Here is a 21749-nt window from a genome sequence, read left to right on the forward strand (position 1 = left end):
CACTACTGTTTCATGCTCTGCTGGTTGCTCCCCTTACATCACCACATGGGTCATTTGTGTCTTCCCTTTCTCTCCTCTGAGCCTCCTCAGTGCAGGGAGGTGGGCTACAATCACAGCCCATGGCTCTTCCACACTCCGAGTGCATTGTGCCGGTCTTGTGTGTTGCTGCCTTCCTGTGGACTGGTCCCTGAATGAGTGTGACTATACCTGGAGATTCAGAAATGAGATGAAGCACAGATCAGGTGCACTTGTGGTAAAGCTGGAAGAACCAGAGCCAGCAGGGTGGAGGAGAGGGGTTGGCAGGCTGCAGCCCTAAAAAATGGAGAGGATAGAGATCAAGGTCCAGGAGGCAGGAATATTCAGCAGAGCTTGATGCAGGGTGTCTGAGACCAGCCATCAATTGCTAAGGCCAGACTGGGCTCCACACTGACAACTTACAGAGGCCAAAGCTCACCATGGTCCTCTACAGCGGGATACTTACCCAGGTGTTTTGAGAGTAAAACCCTAGGACAAGTAAATCATGGCCTGTGATGTTGTAATCTTTTACTGTGCTGGTTTCAGCTTCTGTGCTAGATAGTAATGTGGGGGCTAATCACAGAGATGGCCCACTGGATTTGAGTCCCAGCCTTACTACTGAGGGTTGTGACTTGGGGCAAGGAACCAAACTTCTCTGCACCCCTTGGGCTCACAAGCACTGCTGCTCTTAGGACTGAATGAGGCTGTCTGTAAGCCAGAAGGTACCTGATACACAGACCTGCCCACTGTGCAGTCTTATTAACTGGCACATGTGCACTGCCCGCCTCCCCCTCCTCCTCCCCCCTCCAGTTTTTCACCCTTCTTCTTCCCCCAACTCTCGTCCTCTCCTTCTGTTTTTGTGGTACTGGGGATCGACACTGGGACTTCCTTCCTCCACATGCTCTGCCACTGAGCTCTATCCCCAGCTACCAATGCTTTTCTTGAATGAATAGATTATCTGCGACATTGGGGGTTCAGGGGAATGGTAAGTGTTCTTAACCTCCAGGTCACTTTTTTTTTTGGTGTAAAATGAAATTCAGGAAGTAAGAAGTGAACGGTGGCCCTGCATGCATGCAACCTTCTTCCAAGACTCCTGTGAACCTCCACAGTATGCAAGCCACCTGTGCCTCTGAGTTCTTACTCAGCAATAACGACATCTATCTGAATGCCTGTGGATCTCTTTCCAATCCCTGCCCTGCCCTGCTCCCTTTGCACCCGGAAGAGACATAGATCCAACCCCATCACATCCAGGTGGGTGGCCTTGGCTATTTTACACGAACACATTGCAGTTGTAAAGCCACTCTGAGGATATGTATAAGTCAGGGATGAAATCAGACTCACATTCAGTGTCCTCCCTTATCTCTGTGTCCACAGCGGTAAGTACCTGGGAAACCTGGCAACCCTCTGTCACCAAAGATAGATGCAGAGGACACAGGTATGATGGGGCAACCCATTTCTCACCCTACCACAGATGGCAGTGCAGAGGTTGAAGGAAGTCACTTCTCTCTCAGCATCTCAAAATACCCATTTCAGAGGGAGTGATAAAACAGTGTGTGGTTTGTGTATGGGACATGTGGGGAGTGATAGATCACGTTCGTGATCCAAGGCCAGGAGAACTAATCAATGTAGAGGGGGCAGAGGGGGACAGGGGAGTCACAGCAGAGAACGCCCATTGGAGTAAGGGCAGACCAGAGAGGATTCTGCACTGGGGGAGTTCTAGGATGGAGCCTCCTCTGGCATCCTGGATTCTACATTTCATCTAACCAATTCTTAGGCAACACTACTTAGTTGTAGAATTAAAACCACTAACATCGTAAATGAATAGCTAATGGACCACCCCTGCTCCCAAACACATACACAAATGACAAGACAGATTCTGAAACATTGCTTGGACATGTGAGTGGCACAAGATTCCAACTGCTGGGGCTGAAGAGATGACTCAGCAGTGAAGAGCACTGGGCGCTCTTCCAGAGAACCTGGGTTTGGTTCCCAGTACCCACGTGGTGGCTCACAACTATTAGTAACTCCAGTTCCAGGGGATCTGATGCCCTCTTCTGGACTCTGGAGGCACCAAGCACATACATGGTGCACCGACACATGCAGGCACACATTCATACATGTAAAATAAAACAAATATAAAACAATTTTTATTTAAAAACTTCAGCTGCTTCCTTTGGCTGAGATGAGTGATGGTGTCTGTGCTGTCTCACTGCATGTCCCGTATACACAAACCCCACTCAACAAGATTAAGATCTCACAGCTTTCACACGGGGGTGAAAGTGTGTTCATGTGTCACTGGTTTCACCAACAGCCATCAGCTGCCACTCTCTCCACTCTGTCACTTTGGAGTAGGCTACTGTCAGCATCCTGAGAATGCTAAAGGTAGCCGGACTAAGCTGACTGTCCAGTAGGCTAAGTGTATGAAACACTTCTAAGACTCAGATATTCTCAGCTTATGATGGGTTTACATGGCTCAACCCTGGACATTATCAAGGACCATGTATATGTGCTATTGTTCTGGTGGCATCCCCCCAGGGGTCTCCTTTGGTTCCCAATGTAATACTTTTTTTGTTAGTTATCCCTACCACATGCTCAGCTTCATGCCCACCTTGGCCCCAATGATGCCCACCTATATTTATTACCCTGAAGTTAGATACAGACACCCAGAACCACCTAGTTACTTCTGCTACCAGACTCACAGGCAGGACATACCCGATGTGGTCAATATCTAAGTCAGCGTTTCCTCTTAGTGCCAGCTTTCTTCTGGATTACTAGCTCAGGAATGGTGACTAGGGTGTGAATGCCAACCTGCATGGCTCTTTCCCACTCACCATGTCTGCCCACTCACTTGGTTCTCTGGGTGACTCGTTCACTGCACTTGTACCTGTTACCAGGACAACAGCCCCCTTCCTGAGTGCCCTTCCCCCCCATCCAAATCTTGGCCCAGAGAGATGGCCTGGTGTTTAAAAGCACTGACTTAGATTTCAGAGGACCTGGGTTAGGTTCCCAGCACCATCCCTGTTCCCAGTTCATAACCACCAGTAAATTCAATTCCAGGGTTTCTGAAACTCTAGTTTCCAAGAACACCTGCATATCTGTGGTGCACATAAACACACACACACACACACACACACACACACACACACACACACACACACGGGGGAGGGGGGAGACAGAGACAGACAGACAGACAAACAGAGAATAAATAAATCTTCTAAAACATGAATTCAATCACTCTCCAGCTTCTTTAAGTTCAAGTTGACTGGATGATGGGTCACATGAGAGCTGAGACCTCTTTATAGTTTTCAGGGTTGCAGCCTAGAAGGAGACAGATGGTTCACAGGCCACTCTGGATACCGAGGACCTTGTGAAAGAAACTGGCAATGAAGGGGCACAGGGAATTCAAAGAAGGTGTCTTAGCTACTGTTCTATTGCTGTGAAGAGACACCATGACCGAAGCAATTCTTACGAAAGAAAGTATTTAACTGGGGGCTTGCTTACAGTTTCAGAAGGCTAGTCCATAATCATCATGGTGGGAGCAGTAGCATGGCACTGGCGCAGTAGCTGAGAGCTTTACATCCTGACACACATACAGGCAGCAGCCAAAGAGAGACACTGGGCCTCATGTGGGCTTTTGAAACCTCTAAATCTACCCTCAGTTGACACACCTCCTGCAACAAGGCCACACCTCTTAATCCTTCCCAAACAGTTCCACCAACTGATGCCTAAGCATTCGTATGAATATGGGCCTGTGGGGTCATTTTCATTCGAACCAGCACAGCAGGTAACATGGAGGCCCAGCACCTGGGATGAGGAGCAGTGGAAGGCACAGCCAGCCTGGCTTGGCAGGTCAGGAGAGGAAGAGGTATCCTCAATCCTGAGAAAGGCATGGAGATCCAGCCTCTGCTAGTTATGGGGACAGGGCTCTCCTTTGCCTTTGGTCTTGCTGGGGCCTCCATTTTCCCATGCTGTCCAAGAGGCAATGGTATGGTGCCTACATCCACAGTCAGTCTACAGCATCAGCTTTCTGGGCCCAGAGCAAAGCAGAGGAAGATGGTGGGCAGGAAGGAGCCAATGAAAGATCTGGCCAGACTAATGCATTCCTGGCCCCAGGGCAACCTCTTAGCCAAAAGAAGCAACAAATCAGTATTTCCATATACACATGAAGAAGGTGGCATTTTGACGTTGTGCCCTATCACTTCAAGTTCCCATGAATTAAACTCCCTTTCTACATGCACAATGCCCCATGTCTGGCTGTGATGCCAAGATACTGTTTCCTCCTTCTAAGACCCAGTTCAAATGACACCTCAGCTGGGGAGCTGCCCTTTGCTCCCCAACAAAGACAGCCACTCTGTTTCCAAGGGCCTGAAGTATTTCCTGGCCTGATTCTAACTTCCTATTGATCCCCCCCCCCCATTTCTCCCCCTACCCTTAGGCAAACCATCAGACCTCAATAATCCCGGTTTGGAGCACATGTTAGTTACCTGATAAAAGATGAACCAGTAAGCAAATTAAAAGTGACAGGACAGAATTATGAACTGTGCTTGTGTTGGTGGCAATGGGTTTTCCTGTCACTTGCCAACAATGGTATGAGTTTTTATACCTAATGGTATTTAGAAAAAGATGTAATACCTTACAGACTCAAAATCCAAAGCTGATTTAATTTGTTGATGCACCAACGTAAAGGACCTTCAATTCAGACCTAAGCAAAGTGAAGCACAGGGCAGCTGCCATCCAGGGAAAAGTCTCCGTCATGGCAGTGGTGAGTGCCAGCTTGCAATTCCTGTTTGGCATTGAACGGCGATGTTTGGAAGCGAAGTTTACAGTCCACTTACCAGTGGAGAGGCATTTATGGACGTGGGCTATGAACTTGTTTTCATTTTGATGGTTTGTGAAATCTAATTTCTATGCAAATAGGAAAGGGAGTGTCTCAGAGTGCCGACTTGGAGGACTGTTTGGGCATCAGCTGTGTGACTAATATTTGGGAGGCTGGACAGTGTCCAAGGACACTTAAGGAATTTTGGTATCACAAAGGAAGGCCAATGTGCTGTGATGAGACAATTTGGTGTCCAGGCAAACAAACAAGCTGGCTCAGAGGAAGAGACGGTCTGAGCTGCCCAGTGGCTTTGCAGGAACTCTGTTCCCAGAAATCTGTGGTCTTGGAGAAATCTTACTATTGACTCATCTGTTGAAGTCCCATCTAGCCAAGTGCTCTTAATATTTTAAATATTCAGAGGGAACGTGCAAATTTTTAGGCCTAAGGTAAAGATCTTGGTAATGGAATTAAAAAAAATCATACTTGTTAGTGTGTATGTGTATGATGTTTATAAATACCAGTTTATGGAGATGAGCAGATTACTTTCAGAACTTAGTTTCTCCTTCTGTGGTGGACTACATTCAACTTGGGTCATCAAGTTTGTGGGTCAAGCATCTTTACCTAATGAGCTATCGCACTGGCCCACTAATAAAAGGCTTTTCTTTTTATATTTATTTATCTTGGTTTTTTGAGACAGGGTTTCTCTGTGTAGCAGTTCTGGCTGTACTGGAACTCACTCTGTAGACCAGGCTGGCCTTGAACTCACAGGGATCCACCTGACTCTACCTCCCGAGTGCTGGGATTAAAGGTGTGAGCCACCACTGCCCCACATAATATTTATTTTTATGTTATGTGTATAAGTGTTTTGACTTATGTATTTAGGTGCACTGTGTAACTGCCTGGTACCTGTCAAAAGAAGGCATCAGATCTCCTGGCACTGGAGTTACATATGGTTGTGAGCTGCCATGTGGGTGCTGGGAACTCACCCTAGATCCTCTCTCTGCAAGAGCAGTAAGTACTTTTAACCAATGAGGCATCTCTTCAGCCCCCTTGGATAATAAAGTTTTAATGAATGATCAATCTGCCTTTATGCTGTGACTAACACCAATGGTGAACCTGAAGTTTAAAACCAGTAAAGGAAGGAGGGGGCCATTCTGATGACTGGAGAAAAAGCTATAAAAATGGAGCAGTTGAGACAGTGACATCTGCCTTTAATCTCAGCACTTGAGTGGCAGAGTTATGCATATCTGAGCCTGAGGCCAGCCTAGTCTATATAATGAGCTCTAGGCCAGCCAGGGCTACAGGGTGAGACCATTAAGAAAAATATAGGAAGCCAGGTAGTGGTGGTGGTGGTGGCAGTGGCGGCGGTGGCAGCGGCGCAAGCCTTTAATCCCAGCACTCGGGAGGTAGAGGCAGGCAGATCTCTGTGAGCTTGAGGCCAGCCTGGGCTACGGAGTGGGTTCCAGGAAAGGTGCAAAGTTACACAGAGAAACCCTGTCTCGAAAAACCAAACAAACAAACAAAAAGAGGACATCTATATCACACCCATGTCCAAGACCATCTCGGAGGGTGGGTGGAAAGATTGTGAGAGCCAGAGGTTGGGCAGGACCAGAGGATGTGACAGGACTCACAGCAGCTGTGGTCACCCACAAAACATCAAGCCAGTCAACATTCTAGCATAGAGTGGGGAGGGGTTCATGAGCCCACACTGGCCTAATCCTAAAAGTACATGGAAAGCACAACACCTGGAGTCAATGGGTTATTTGAGGGGGAGGGACAGGAAGTTGGGGAAGGCAGAGGTGGAGTATAAATGGGATAAATAAGGAGGGAATTGGGAGTGAGTACTGTGAATGAGAATGCCATGGAAGAAGCTGTGTCTAGCCAGGCAGTGGTGGCACTCACCTTTAATCCCAGCACTTGGAAGGCAGAGGCAGGTGGATCACAGAGTTCTAGGCCAGCATGGTCTACAGAGCAAGTTCCAGGACAGTCAGGACTACACAGAGAAACCCTGTCTCAAAAAACAAAAGAAAAGGAGGGGGAGGAGGAGGAGGAGGAGGAGGAGGAGGAGGAGGAGGAGGAGGAGGAGGGGAGGGAAGCAGAAGCAGCAGCAGCAGCAGCAGCTGTGTCTGCAGGGACTGATTGATTGGAACTGTGGTGTTGTGAAAAGGTTGGAATGTTGCTGATCCAACAGCTAATTGCCTTATCTCAGGCAAGTTCTAGCCCTCAGGAACAGTTATCACTTGCCCATATCTGTGTTTGAACTAACATTCTGTGACTAATAGATAGAAATGTTTAGAAATCTATTAACGTAACAGATCACTAGTGTCTACCAACCCCAAGGCTAAGAATATAACAGGTAACATCTTAGGCCTATAGAGAAACTTCCTCTATCTTGCTGGAATGGCCTCCATAATGTACCCACTGATGCATTTCAAACCTGCCTTGATTTACAACTTCTCTTTGTTATATAAAGCTATAAAGGGGCTGGAGAGATGGCTCAGAGGTTAAGAGCAGAGGCTGTTCTTCCATAGGTCCTGAGTTCAATTCCCAGCAAGCACATGGTGGCTCACAACCATCTATAATGAGATCTGGTACCCTCTTCTGGTGTGCAGGCCTGCATGCAGATAGCACACTGTATACATAAAGCTATAAAACTTCATGGAACTGCTCCTGTGTTGGAGTATGGAATTTGGGGTGACCTAAATCTGTGTTCCCAGTCTATTGTCATTCAAAATGGCTGCAGAATAAACTATCTCTGACTCCCTTTCATATTAGAACTGTGATTTTTTTACATAGACAATGTGATAAAAATACATTGTGTTAAAGGCTCAAAGAATGAATAAAAGTATGTTCTCTAAATTAAAGTGGTGTCAGTGAGACGGCTCAGAGTAAAGGTAACTGCCACCATGCCAGAGAAGTTTGTGTGTATGTGGAAGCCAGAAGTCAATCTTGGGTATCATTCCTCACCTTTTTAAAACCTAAATTTTACTTATTTGTCTGTGTATGTGGGAGTGGGCATGTGTGTGCCATAGTGTAGGTGTTATGGTCAGAGGACATCCCTTAGGAGTTGGTCCTCTCTTTCCATGCACACATGTACACACACACACACACACACACACACACACACACACACACACACTGTTTTGAAGTCTGTGTAGCCTCAGCTGGCTCATAATCCCCTTATGTCATCCTCTGGCTAGCTGGGATTCCAGACCTGTGCCTCACTATACAGCTCAGGTTCTTATATTTGAATAGGAGAGAGGTTGTTAGCATGGGAAGTTCATATATATATATATGGATTTGAATAGGACAGTTAGTTATTTCATTTTGTCTGCTAATAGCAAATAAGTGAAAAGCTCTAAGGGAACCAGTTTGGAGTCCCTCTGAGAAGCAAGCAGCAGAGCCAGGAACCCAGGAGGCTCTGAAGGCAACATCTCTTCATATCATGACCAGAGGAGCAAGCCTGGGGTGTAGTACAGAGCCCAGCAAAATCTGAGGGGAGATGTAAGGGGGGCTGGGGTCCCCATTATTCTACTCTGAACCTGGAGGCAAGGGCTTGATTTTGGATTAGCTGAATGATAGTCATTATCGCTTTGGTCAAGCATTCCTAAAAGGAAGAAAAATCTATCATCCATCTGCCTGTCTGTCTGTCTGTCTATCTATCTATCTATCTATCTATCTATCTATCTATCTATCTATCTATCATCTATCTATCTAATCTATTATCTATCGATACATAACACACACACACACACACACACACACACACACACACACACACACACTTTGTTTTTTAGCTACCCCAAATGCTCTGCTTCCCCCAGTGGCCATCTCTGTAATTGCAGGCCTGCAACCTGCATTGTAGATTGCGCTTGGCGAAGGTACCTGGTAAGTTTACTATGCACAAAGGTAATTTCAGGACTTTTCCTGCTTAAGCTGTGTGGACACAGACCCTTGGTCATTTCTTCCAAGATCAAAAGGGCTCCCTGTACCTGAAGGGTCTGGTTTGGCATCCACTGGTCTGTTTCATTTCCATCCCTGCTTCCAGAACTCAGGATTCCCATTTCTGTGGCTGTTTCTCCCCAGTATCCTGGCAACCTCCTCCAAGGTCCTACTGCCTGACAAGAAAGGAACCTAGAGGAGTGGGGGGTCTGGAGCAGCTGAGGATCAGAATAGACATGAGGGAGCGTGAGGAAGAGAATGGGAGAGAGGGGAAGAAGAGAGGAGGGAGAAGGGAAGGGGAGGGGAGAGGAAGGAGAGAGGAAGTGGGGAGGGGAGGAGAAGGGAAAAGGAGGGGAGGAGAAGAGAAGGGTCAAGGAAGGAGAAGGGAAGGGGAGAGGAAGGAGAAGGGAAAGGGAAGGGAAGTGGGGAGGAAGAAAATGGGGAAGGAGGGATATTGAGATCAGACAGCAGAGGAGGCTGAAATGAAGAGAGGAAGAAGAGGGAAACACCAGATGCCAGACGAGGTAGAGGAATGGCAGGTGTGAAAGACATGGCCTGTGTCCCTTAGGCTAGGAGTCACCCATCAGATACCCAAGACTAGTGAGTGTCTAGCGTTAAAATCCAACATTTGCCCCGTCCCAGCCAGAGGTGGCTCAACTACTGTCCTGAGTTGCAAGGGCTTTCCTGATTGGCCCCCTGGAGCAACAGCCAGTGGGGTGCTGCTCAAGGCATGGAGCATCCTCCCTAGGAGATGGCTTTAGCTCAGGGACTCAGGGACTGTCCTTCCTTGTGTTTGATTTTGATGTTGCTAGTCCCTCATCTAGATTCTTGGGAAATCCTCTGGGTTCTGAGTCATACTCTATTTCCACTGTTCTCAGCTTCCAGAAAGTTCTTAGTTTGAGTTTTTTGGGGAGATTATAGTAATTTCCAGGGAGATTTCTTAACGGCCAGGCAGTCCCAGCATTATGGATCTAATAGAGACAACATGCATGGTAGCTCCCTCTGGCTGTTGGGAGATACCAGGAAAACTATATTTCCAACCCAGTTTAACCGAAATATGGGCTTTTAGCCAAAGAATGCAGCAGGCAAGTACTCTAGCCCACACCCCACCTCACATATACCCAACAATGTTAATGGCATGCACGTATAGCAAGTAAAAGGCCAATATATATTTGTAATATTTTCCCCCTAAACTATCAAGATACCTGGTGGCCACAGTGGGATAAAATAAGCCTGGCTCTGAAGACTCCTCATGGTGCCTACCATGTACAGCCACTCTGAATGGGGAATTTGGGATCTACCTTCCCTATAAAAAACCAACTTAACAAAACTGAAGTAAAATGAAACAGAAAACCCGAAAAGTCCTATAGTTTTTAAAGGAAAAAAAAGGGCAGTTTTCCTCCTGCATGTCAGAAAAAAGCCATTATGACCCAGTTACCCCACTTCTGGGTAATTATCCAGGGGGACCAAAACCAATACGTCAAAGGAACATCTCCCAAGCTCCCTACACCACCACCATTCACAACACCCAAGACAAGAACCCCATCAAAGAATGAATTAATCTTAAAAGCATTCATGTACATAAGGGAATAGTATTCAGCCACAACAAATAAAGAAATGCACCATTCCTGAAAACATGGATGGACTAGAGGATGTTATGCTAAGTTCAATCCACTAGGCATGGACAGACAAATGCTACTGTTCTCACTTACATATGTGATCAAAAAGAAGATTTTCTCACAGAAGCAGAGTTAGCTGTGCTTTTCAGTCTTCTAAGGCTGTGACCCTTTAATACAGTTCCTCGTTTTGTGTTACCCCAAAACATAAAATTATTTTCATTTCTACTTCATAACTGTAATTTTGCTGCCGTTATGAATTGTAATGTAAATATCCTGATATGCAGGATATCTTATGTGCAAGCCCTGTGAAAGGGTCATAACCCATAGGGTGAGACTTCTGGATTAGAGCAATGGCTAGCAGAAGTTGGAGAGAAGGCGGGCATAAGAAGGGAGGGAGTGGAGACTTGTCAGTCAAAGGATACAAAGTTTCAGGCAGACTAAGACTGAGCATCTGCTGGACCACTGAGTGGCAACACAGAGCAAGTCCTTTCACAGCAAGTGAGAGTTAATTTGCAGTGTTGCATTATGAAAAGGTCAGGGGAGCCACTGGGTACAAATTAACATGTGCTAACCAGCTTGGCTTTATCCTTTTACATTCAGCAAATCTAGCAAATACCATGCATTACTCCACCAGTGTGTATGGTTATGATTTGTTGTTTAAAAATGTTTGAAAGGGATGCTCCCTTTTTGTGATGAGAGTAGTTGGACCCCAAACCACAAACTGACAGGAATATTACAAGCAAAGAACATGAAAAACTAGTAGCACTCTGCTGTGGGATAATCCTCCTGAAAGCTGTGAATATGTATTACTCTCATTGTTTAATAATAAAGCTGATTGGCCTATAGCAAGGCAGGATAAAGTTATGGGAACAATCAAACTGAGGACTGGGATGAAGAAGGGTGGAGTCAGGGAGACACCAGGGATCTGCTTAAGAAACAAGATGATAGAAGACAGGAAAAAGCCACGAGCCACGTGGCAATACACAGATGAATAGAAATGGGTTAATTTAAATGTAAGAGCTAGTTAGTAATAAGCCCAAGCTATCAACTGAGCATTATGTAATTAATATAAGCTTTTGTGTGTTTATTTGGGACCAGATTATTGGGACAGGAAAACTCCACTGCTGTTTACAACATTTGGGGAAACTGACACAAAAATCCTGAACAAAACATTGGCACATAATAAAATGAGTGTCTAAGTAAGTAATGCTTAATTTCATAATGTGCCTTTTAACATCCAAAAAAAAAAAAATCAACCAATACCAATGACTATGTTAACAGAAAATATCTCAATATATTAATAGAAAAAGTTCCATACAACCAATACTTAGTCATAATAAAAAAAAATCAGCATTCAGAGGAGAAGGGACTTCTTGGTTCTGGTGGTATAGCTCAGTTGGTAGAGTGCTTGCCTAGCATGCAGGAAGCCCGGGTTCCACTCCAAGCTCTGCATAAAATCACACATGGCAATAGATACCTGTGATCCCAGCACTGTGAAGGTGGAGCAGGAGGATCACTGTGAGTTCAAGGCTTGCCTGATCCACAGAGCAAGCTCTTTGCCAGTCAGTCAGTCAAGGTTACAGAGTGAGACTCTGTCTTAATTTCACCCCCCTCCCAAACCGTCTACAAAACAAAGGAATATAAGGAACTTCTTTAGGCAGGCGACTGTTAAGAACTCATAGCAAATGGCCCAGTTCATGGTGAAAAGACACTTATCCCACAGTCTAGGAACATGATACAGTGCCCACAACCTGGCTCCCAACCTAAGAGCCAAAGAAAACAATGAAAAAATACAGGAGAGTCAAATCACTCGATACAGGACGAACACCAACATAAAGTCAACAAATGTAAACACATTTAAGTAATATAAACTATGTCCTTTAATTACAATAAAACTAAATTAGATGTTAATAAAAGTGAGATGCTTGGAAACTCTCAAGTATTAATTAGGGAATGAAAGAATGGGTCTATATTTATCCTGTGGATCAAAGGAGAGATTATGAAGGTTAAAAAAAACATTATGAACTGAATGGAAATGAACAAACAGCATGTCAGAATTTATGAGCAGCAGCTGTGCCAGCCTTTACAGGAGAGCAAACACTGATAGAAGCTGCCACTAGAAAAGAATAAAGGGCCAGGGAGATGGCTCAGAGGTTAAGACCATTTGCTGCTCTTCCAGAGGACCTAAGTTCAGTTCCCAGCACCCACATCAAGTGGCTAACAAGCCACCTGTTACTCCAGCTCCAGGGGATCTGACACCTCTTCTCTACTCCACAGGCACCTGTATACAATGGCATACACTCACACAAGCATATACATATACATCTAAATAAAAATAAATACCTAAAAATAAATAAATAAAGGCCAGTGATATGGTTCTACGGGTAATGATGCTTGGCAATAATCCAGACCAACTGAGTTTGATGCTTAGAACTCACATGGTACAAAGAGAGACCCAATTTCTTCAAGTTGTCTTCTGACATATACACACAGTTTCTCTCTCTCTAATACCAGAAGAATGAAGATTTTTATGTCCTGGATTTTAAACTTCAAAACCTAGAATAAGAACAGAAAACTTAAATAGTAGTAACAGAAAAAAATCAGTAAGAGAAAAAGTAGGAAAAATTACAAAAACTTCATGTTGGATCTTTAAAGATTATCAATAAATCAAAACCTCAAGTCAGACTAATTGAGAAAACAAAAAGAAAGAAGACATAGATTATCAATATTGATAAGTGAATGCCTATCAGACAGCGTCTATATACAGTCAACAGCCAACAAGGAATACTAATATAATGATATATTCAACACTTAGGTGTAATAGAAAAATACTCTTTGCAAGAAATTAATTATCAAAGATAAGCAAATACATTGAATTTGTAGCCAAAATCCTCCTCCATGAAGAAGACACTAAGCTTACATGTCTTTACTAGAAAATCCAATAACACGTTAAGAAAGATAATTTTATGCAAAACTCAGAAAACTGAAGAGTGAGTGCCTCTCAACCAATTCTACATGACAAGCATTAACCTGAGAGCAAAATCAAAGGTTTTGAAAACATTAATAACAAAAGCATCTAGGCCAATGTTTTTTGTAAGTATTGATATAAAAAAATTTTTTAGTAACTCACAACTACATCATATAAAAAGATTGTGATCAGGTAGAGCCTGTTCCAGGAATGCAAAGTTGCTTCTACAGCTAAAAATACATTAAATTCTGGATCAGGCCCTCTGGATAAGTAGGACAATTGAATAGCTTGAACTGTTTGGGAGGCATCCAGGCTGTGGGACCGGGACCTGTCCTTAGTGCATGAGCTGGCTATTTGGAACGTTGGGCTTACACAGGGACACTTTGCTCAGCCTGGAAGGAGGGGACTGGACCTGCCTATACTGAATCCACCAGGTTTAAATGAATCCCCAGGGGAGTCTTGGCCCTGGAGGAGATGGGAATGGAGGGGAGGGGATGGGGGGAAGATGGGGGTGGGAGTGGGAGGGGGAGGACAGGGGAACCCATGGCTGATGTGTAAAACTATAACACAAATATAATAATAACAACAACAACAACAATAATAATGATAATAATAATAATAATGGAAAAATACATTAAATTTACTAAATGTGTAGATAAAATAAGTGAACATACATAACCCCATCAATACACACTTATGCTAAAAGAAGCATTTGCAGAATCCATTCATTGGTCATTTGTGGCAGAAACTCTAGGCAAGCTAGAAATAGAAAGGGTGTCCGCTATTTGCTAAGCATATATAAAAACCCCACAGTCATCATGGCAGTCAGGAGAGAAAGGCTGGATTGCTTTCCCCCTAAGGTAAGGCTAGAAAAAGAAAGAAGACTCAGACCGCTTGAAAGGAGCACAGGATTCAAGAACTGACTTCATTAGCAGGCAGCATTAGTTTACATAGACTTATGTAACTCTTATAACTATAGCCAAAAAATAATATAAAATAAAAAGCCCAGAAACTAACCAGTGAATTTAGAAAGGTTACAGGATACATTAATATACAAGAACACTAGGGCTGGAGAGATGGTGCAGCAGCTAAGAGCATTTGCTGCTCTTGCAGGGGTCTGGGTTTGGTTCCCAGTGCCCATGTCAGAAGGCTCCTATCAGTCTGTACACTCCAGCTCCATGGATCTGACTCCCTCGTCTAACCTCCATGGGCACCTGCACACATATGCACATACCCACATATACATAACTAAAAATAAAAAAAGAATTGTATTTTTATAGATCAGCAAAAAGTAAATGGAAATTGGAAAAAAACCATAAAAAATCCTAATTGTGATATATTTGGGATAAAGGGTTTTAAGAGACATCTTCATTATTTGTGTGCATGAGTGTGTGTGTGTGTATGTATATACGTGTGTGAATGTGTGTGTGTGTGTGAATGTGTGTGTGTGTGTGTGTGTGTGTGTGTGTGTGTGTGTGTGCATGCATGCATATGGAGGCCAGAGAACAAAAATCTCCTACAACTTAGCAGTCCAAAACCAAACTAACCCAGCTTTTTTTAAAAAAAAAGTGAGCGGAGGAGCAGAACAGACATTTATCCAAAGAAACAGACAGACACAAAAGAGCTCACCATGACTAATCTTTGGAGACATACAAAGCAAACCCAGTTAAGGCAATTGTTATCAAAGAGCGATGTGTATTGTTAAGGACATGGAAACGGAGCCATGCATGCTATGTATGGGCATGTGAACTGGATTGCTACTCTGGAAAACAATACAAAGATGTCTCAAAACCTACAACTACAACTACCATATCCAATATACCATATACGAATCCAGCAATCTCATTTCGGGTTATAGATCCAAGAAAACTGAAACCAGGATCTTGATTATTTATCTACACTCTTACCACAGCTTTGTTCATGATGATAGAGACATAGGAACAAAACAAATATCTGTCAGTGAACAAATGGATAGAGGAAAAAATGTAGTATATTCATGAAATGGAATATCACCCAACCTTCAAAAAGAATCCTGCTATTTGTGACAACATGAATGAACCTGGAGAATATTATGTAAGATGAAACAGACCAGACGCATGGGGAGAATATGAAATGATATGCACATTAGGAACCTATAAGTAGTGATACTCACAGATGGAGAGGAAGAAACAGCAGCTACTCAAGCTGGAATGTGATTGTACCTCACATGCGTGCACACCTGGTCTCCAGCTAGCCATGCTTTGGAAGACTAAAACCTTTGGGGCAGGAGACATCACTAGTGAAATGGATCAGGGAGGCAATTGGGGTCACAGCCTGACCCACTTCTAATCCAAACTCTCTGCTTCCTTTTACTGTCAAGTTAGAAAACACCCTATCCTTCTGTTACCATAGAGCTACCAAGACATTCTTACTGTGCTCTTCCTACTAAGTCTTCCCAATGGACCATCCCCACCATGCCTTCCCCAATGGACCATCCCCACCATGTCTTCCCAATGGGCCATCCCCACCATGTCTTCCCAAATGGGCCATCCCCACCATGTCTTCCCAAATGGGCCATCTCACCATGTCTTCCCAATGGACCATCCTCATCATGTCTTCCCAATGCACCATCCCCACCATGTCTTCCCCAATGGACCATCCCCACCATGTCTTCCCAATGGGCCATCCCTACTGTGCCAGTCCCATAGTGCCTTTCCCACCATGATACCCTAGAGAGAGGGAACCCCTGCCATGTCTCCCCTTCCATGCTATCCAGTCAATCCTTCCTTGCTCTGATGGACTCAACGTCTACAACCATGACCAAAATAAATTCTTCCTCCTTCATGCTGCTTCTGTCAGGAATTTTGTCACGGTGGTGAGAAAAGTGTTAGTCAAAGGTAAGTTTCAGTTCCACAAGATGAATAAACTCTAGAGACGTACAACACAGAGCCCACAGCCAGTACTGCTGCTGAGCCTGAGACTCAGAAATCTGCTAAGAGGGAAAATGTTACATTGAATGTATTTTGTCACCACCAACATCATCATCACCACTAACACCATCCTTTTCTCCATTATCACCACAACCACTACTACTATAATCACTACCATCCTTGTCACTAGTACCACCACTACCACTATCATTCATTGCCACTGCCACTGTCATCATTCACCATCACCAGTACCACTATAATTCACCATCACTAATCATCATCACCATCACCATCAGGCAAGTGGTAGCATGTTTGTGGTGAGGACTCATAGGTGTATACTCTTCTCCAAACTCATCAGGTTATATAAGTATGTAGTGATTGTCTGTCATACCCTAGTAAAGAAGCTTTAAAGTGAGTGGAGGAGAGGCTTCCCAAAGGACAGAGAAGATGGCAAACAGGAAAGGACCAGCCCACTCGTCAGATGCTGACACCCATGGCAGCCTACCATGGAGCCCAAAGAAATTCATTTTTAGAAAAATCAATAAAGCAATTACTTTCTCAATCAGAAGAAAACCCCAAGGTCAGTGGAAGGTCTGGAATCTTTGGTTTCTCATCTGTATCCTTGACTACACAAAACCTTCTTGGAGGCAGGTGTATGTGTGTGTGTGGGGGGGGGGCGGGTTCAATTCTATATGCTCAGCACTCAGCAGACCTGGGAAAGTGCAGTTGTTCACATTGGGATTCTGGATGAATATACCCATAGTAATCACTGTTTTTCAGAAATGTTAGCAGGTGCTTGAAATACCTGAGCATCCCAAGTTGCAGGTCCTCCCTAACTGAGCAAGCCCAGGATGGGGCCTCAGACTCTGCATCTCTAACAAGCTCTTTGCTGCTAGTGGTGGTGGTGTGACCTCCATTTCGAGTAGGCAATCTGTCTACTGAGGGAGAGTTTGTGGGAACCTGTGTAAAGAGGTGACATGAAGAGGAGCCAAGAAGAGTTCTCAGTAAGAAGACAGGGGAGGGGTGAAGGGACCTGAGTTCCTGTATCACCTAGGAGACAGTGGACACAGAGGTTTCTGTGCCTCTCTGAGTTCTGATGCGAGCCGTGAGGTCATGGGTCTTTTCCTATGCTGTCCTCTCAGTGTGTGAGCTGCCACAGCAAGAGCTAGGGCTGGGAGGGACAGCAGCGAAGGCCAGCCTGGGCGTCACAGCCTCGGATAAACTTGGTGACATTACACCTGAAAAAGAAAGGAGGACTTAGGCCCAGGCTCAACCTCTGCCACTAAGCGCTGACCTCAGATTTTCTATTTAATCTCACTTGGTGAACTGTCTAGCTTTCAGTTCTCTAAGATGTTGTCTTAGGGTTTCTATTGCCGTTATCAAACACCATGACATCAGGGACTCGAAAGGAAAGGGTGCATTTCAGCTTACAATTGCAGTTGGTCATTCAGGGAAGCCAGGGCCAGAATTCAGGCACCTGGAGGCCATGGAGAAGTGCTGCTTACTAGCTTGCCACTCATGGCTTGCTCAGCCTGCTTTCTTACACAACTCAGGATCAGATGCCCAGGGATAACATCACCCACAGTGGGTGGACCCTCCCACACCAGTCATTAATCAAGAAAATGCCCTATAGATGCCTGCAGGCCAACCTTACAAGGCGTTTTCTCAATTAAGATTCCTTCTTCCCTGTTAGGTTTGTGTCAGCTTGACAAAGAACAATCAGTACAGATGTCTGTTTCCAACCAGCTGGATACTCCTTCTTCTTCACCCCCCACTGCTGGGGATGGAATCCAGGGCCTTCTGCTCCCCCTGCACTGCACTCACCTGCACCCCTCTCTTTAATAAGGGTCTTCTGATCTCTGCTTGCACCTGATTTTCTTCAAGGACAGGGCCATCAAAGACAAGTTCATGCTTTTACGAGTTTGTCACAAATAAAAATGACAGCTTGACATTCATTAAGCACCATTTGTGTGCCACCTCTTGATAAGACTCTTGTATGGATTAGACCGCTGTTTTCCAAAACACAGGAAATGTCAATCAGAGCATGCAGCACACAGACAGGTGTTACCTCAACACAGTCTGCAATGCCTGCTTCCAGGAGTGGTTTGGATTTGAGAGAGAGAGAGAGAGAGAGAGAGAGAGAGAGAGAGAGAGAGAGAGAGAGAGAGATATTGACGTAGGGCTACGACTGCTGTGATGAAACACCATGACCAAAATCAAGCTGGGCAGAAAAGGATTTATTTGGCTTATGCTTCCACATCACAGTTCATCATCAAAGGAAGTCAGGCTTTGAACTCAAACAGGGAAGAAACCTGTAGGCAGGAGCTGATGTTGAGGCCACTGAGGAATGCTGCATACTGGCTTGCTCCTCATGGTTTTCTCAGTCTGATTTTTTATAGAACCCAAGACCATCAGCCCAGGGATGGCACCACCCACAATGGGCTGGGCCCTCCCCCATCAATCACTGATTAAGAAAAAGCCCTCCAGGCTCATCTACAGCCAGTCTTGTGGAGACATTTTCTTAATTGAGGTTCCCCCCTCTTACATGACTTTAGCTTGTGTTAAGTTGACACAAAACTATCTAGCACAGTGTGTGTGTGTGTGTGTGTGTGTGTGTGTGTGTGTGTGTGTGTGAAATTGCATATGTGGTATGGAGAAATGACTCCTATAATAAAGTACTTGCATGTGTAGGCATGAAGACTTGTATTTGATCCTCAGAACCCATGTAAAAGCCAGGCATATCAGGCAGTGGTGGCATACACCTTTAATCCCAGCACTCAGGAGGCAGAGGCAGGCAGATCTCTGTGAGTTTGAGGCCAGCCTGGTCTACAAAGCTAGTTCCAGGAAAGGCACAAAACTACACAGTGAAACCCTGTCTCAAATATCCAAAAGGAAAAAAATAAGCCAGGCATGGATGCACCTACTTGTAATGTCGGGGCTGGGAAAGGCCAAGAAAGGCTGTACACGCTATCTTGTGAGTGCCAGGCCAATGAGGGATCTTGACTCACAAAACAAGGTAAATGACTCCTGAAGATGACACCTGAGGTTGACCTTTGGCCTACACACACAAAACACACACACACACACACACACACACACACACACACAACCACACACGGCATACCCACATGGACATATACTTACACTGAACATATGTAATGAGCTTTCTTGGTTTTGACCCCATATTGTGGCATGATGCCAACTCCTGAGAAGTTGTGGGGATATATGGGTTTTGAACCTTAGATCACAGATGGCTAAGTTGTGCTTCAGCTTAGGTATAAGCTGCATTCTATCACAGCAATAATGTGGCCCACTTTAAGTTACAGGGTAAAAATAAATATGAAACTAGGCATGGTGGTGCACATCTGTAATCCCAGAACTTGGAAGGCAGATGTGGGAGAATGTCAGGTTTGAGGCCGGCCTGTTCTAGTTCAGTGTGAGCTACAAAGCAGAGCCCTACCTCCAAAATGAATCCTATAAAATGAAGAAAGAGAACAGAGACCAAAGCCACAGTCAACCATGCTGCCTGCACCCATTGGAATGGTTATAATTATTATTATTATTTTTTTGACCACAGATGCTAACAGATCTATGACCTATCAATTCTCTCCCAAGGCTATCCCCAAGAGAAGTGAGAACTATATCCATGCAAAAAGGTTTGTACAGGAATGCTCAGAGAAGTAACAGCCCCAACTTGCAAGCAACCCAAATTTCCACTGGTGAGTAGATAAAAATCTGGTGGAGCATTATGCAGCCATGGAAAGGATAAACGATCCACTGCATACGACTCTCCAAAGGACTGTTACAGGAAAGATTTGGGTGGGAGAGGCTGTGTGCACCATTATTCTAGTCAAGCAAATGCTCAGAGTATGTGAAATCACAAAGGCAGAAGATAGAGGAGTCCAGGGCTGGAGGGAGGCGTCAGGAGTGTCGGCCCAAAGGAACAGCATTCTTTATCCTCTGGGAGGTAACAGACACTGGAATGTTTGGGAGCTGCTTATGCTCATGGTTGGCCATCTATCTTGTCCACTTCCAATGAGTGGGCTGCAAAGCATGTGAAATAAATATCAATAAAGCTGATGTACATGCAGAAAATACTGGATATGACTACAGTTGGTACATGAAATTAAAAACTACTCAAGGAGCTAGTTAGTTAGGACAAATGTATAAAACACTCGATCAGCAATCAATCAGTCTAATAACCTCCTGAGAGTGTTAACATTTTTTTCCTGCTGCCAGAGCAACTAGCGTCCAGGAATAAGCTCCCCACACGCAGAGGATTCTAAGCATTTCCAACCTTAGGCAGCTGGCTGCAAAACCAGGGCTCCAAAGAGACCGGCTACACTGCTTCGGAGGACCCTTCCCCAGACTCTGCATTTGACATGGGGTTGATTCAGTCCCTGGCTGTACTTTATGTGGGGATAAGGAAGCTGAGACAAGAAAGAGCTGCACTGGAGGATGACTACAGGGGTAGGGGCTGAAGTCTGCATCACAGGGGTAGTCAATGACACCACTAAGATTCCTAGAGGGAGCGCTATGGCCACCAAACATCTTCCCTTCCTCATGGGAAGAGCTCTCTTGAAGGGCGACACTGATGAAATGCTTGTTCACCTGGACTTACACCCCCAACTCTCCTGTAATGTGCTACAGGCTAGCCCAACAAAGGGTTCACATGTGAACTTACTGCCTCCTACTGCTAATCTGCGAGTGATACTTCGTTGCTGCACAGCACTGAACAGTCAGTCCATTCTTGATCCTCACTGCTCTGTAAGAAATATTTGAGTACCTGGATACACAGGGTCCCTGTTATCGGTCCAATTGTTTTCCACTGTTCCAGTTATCTACAGTTAGCCATAGTCTGATAATATTAAATGGAAGATCTCAGAAAAAAGTTCTAAATTTTATCTACTTATTTATTGAGATGGGGTTTCATTTTGTAGACCAGGCTGGTCTTGAACTTACTGAGATCTACCTGCCTCTGGAGTGCTGGGATTAAAGGAGTTCACCACCATGCCTGGCTTTTAAATTCTAAGTTTTAAATAGTTTTTTTTTTTTTGTAGTTGTAACTTTGATTTCATTATTTTATTATTGTTCATTTCTTCCAGGGCCTACTTTGTAAATTAAATTTTAAATTTTATTTATGGTATGAAAAAACAAACTACATGTAGGGCTCAGAACTGTCTGTGGCTTCAGACATTGAATAGGGCACAGCTACAAGGCACTGCATATCTGGGGCCACAGGACATGTCATCATCAGGAAGTACACGAACAAATTTGACAAGAGGAAACACTGCATTTTGCCAACTAATACCTGGGGTCAGATATGACCAGTCCTAAGGGGTTCAGAGTCATCCTGTGGTGTAATTGCATGGGTCACTGCAGAGAGACTATCCAAAATTATTATGGTCCAGCCTTAATAACCTTCTTCCCAGGGCCCAGAAGAGAAGCTATGAATGGCGTGAATGATTTTTGGGAAAAAG

This window comes from Onychomys torridus, chromosome 3, assembly GCF_903995425.1.
Source record: "Onychomys torridus chromosome 3, mOncTor1.1, whole genome shotgun sequence".
NCBI lineage: Eukaryota > Metazoa > Chordata > Mammalia > Rodentia > Cricetidae > Onychomys > Onychomys torridus.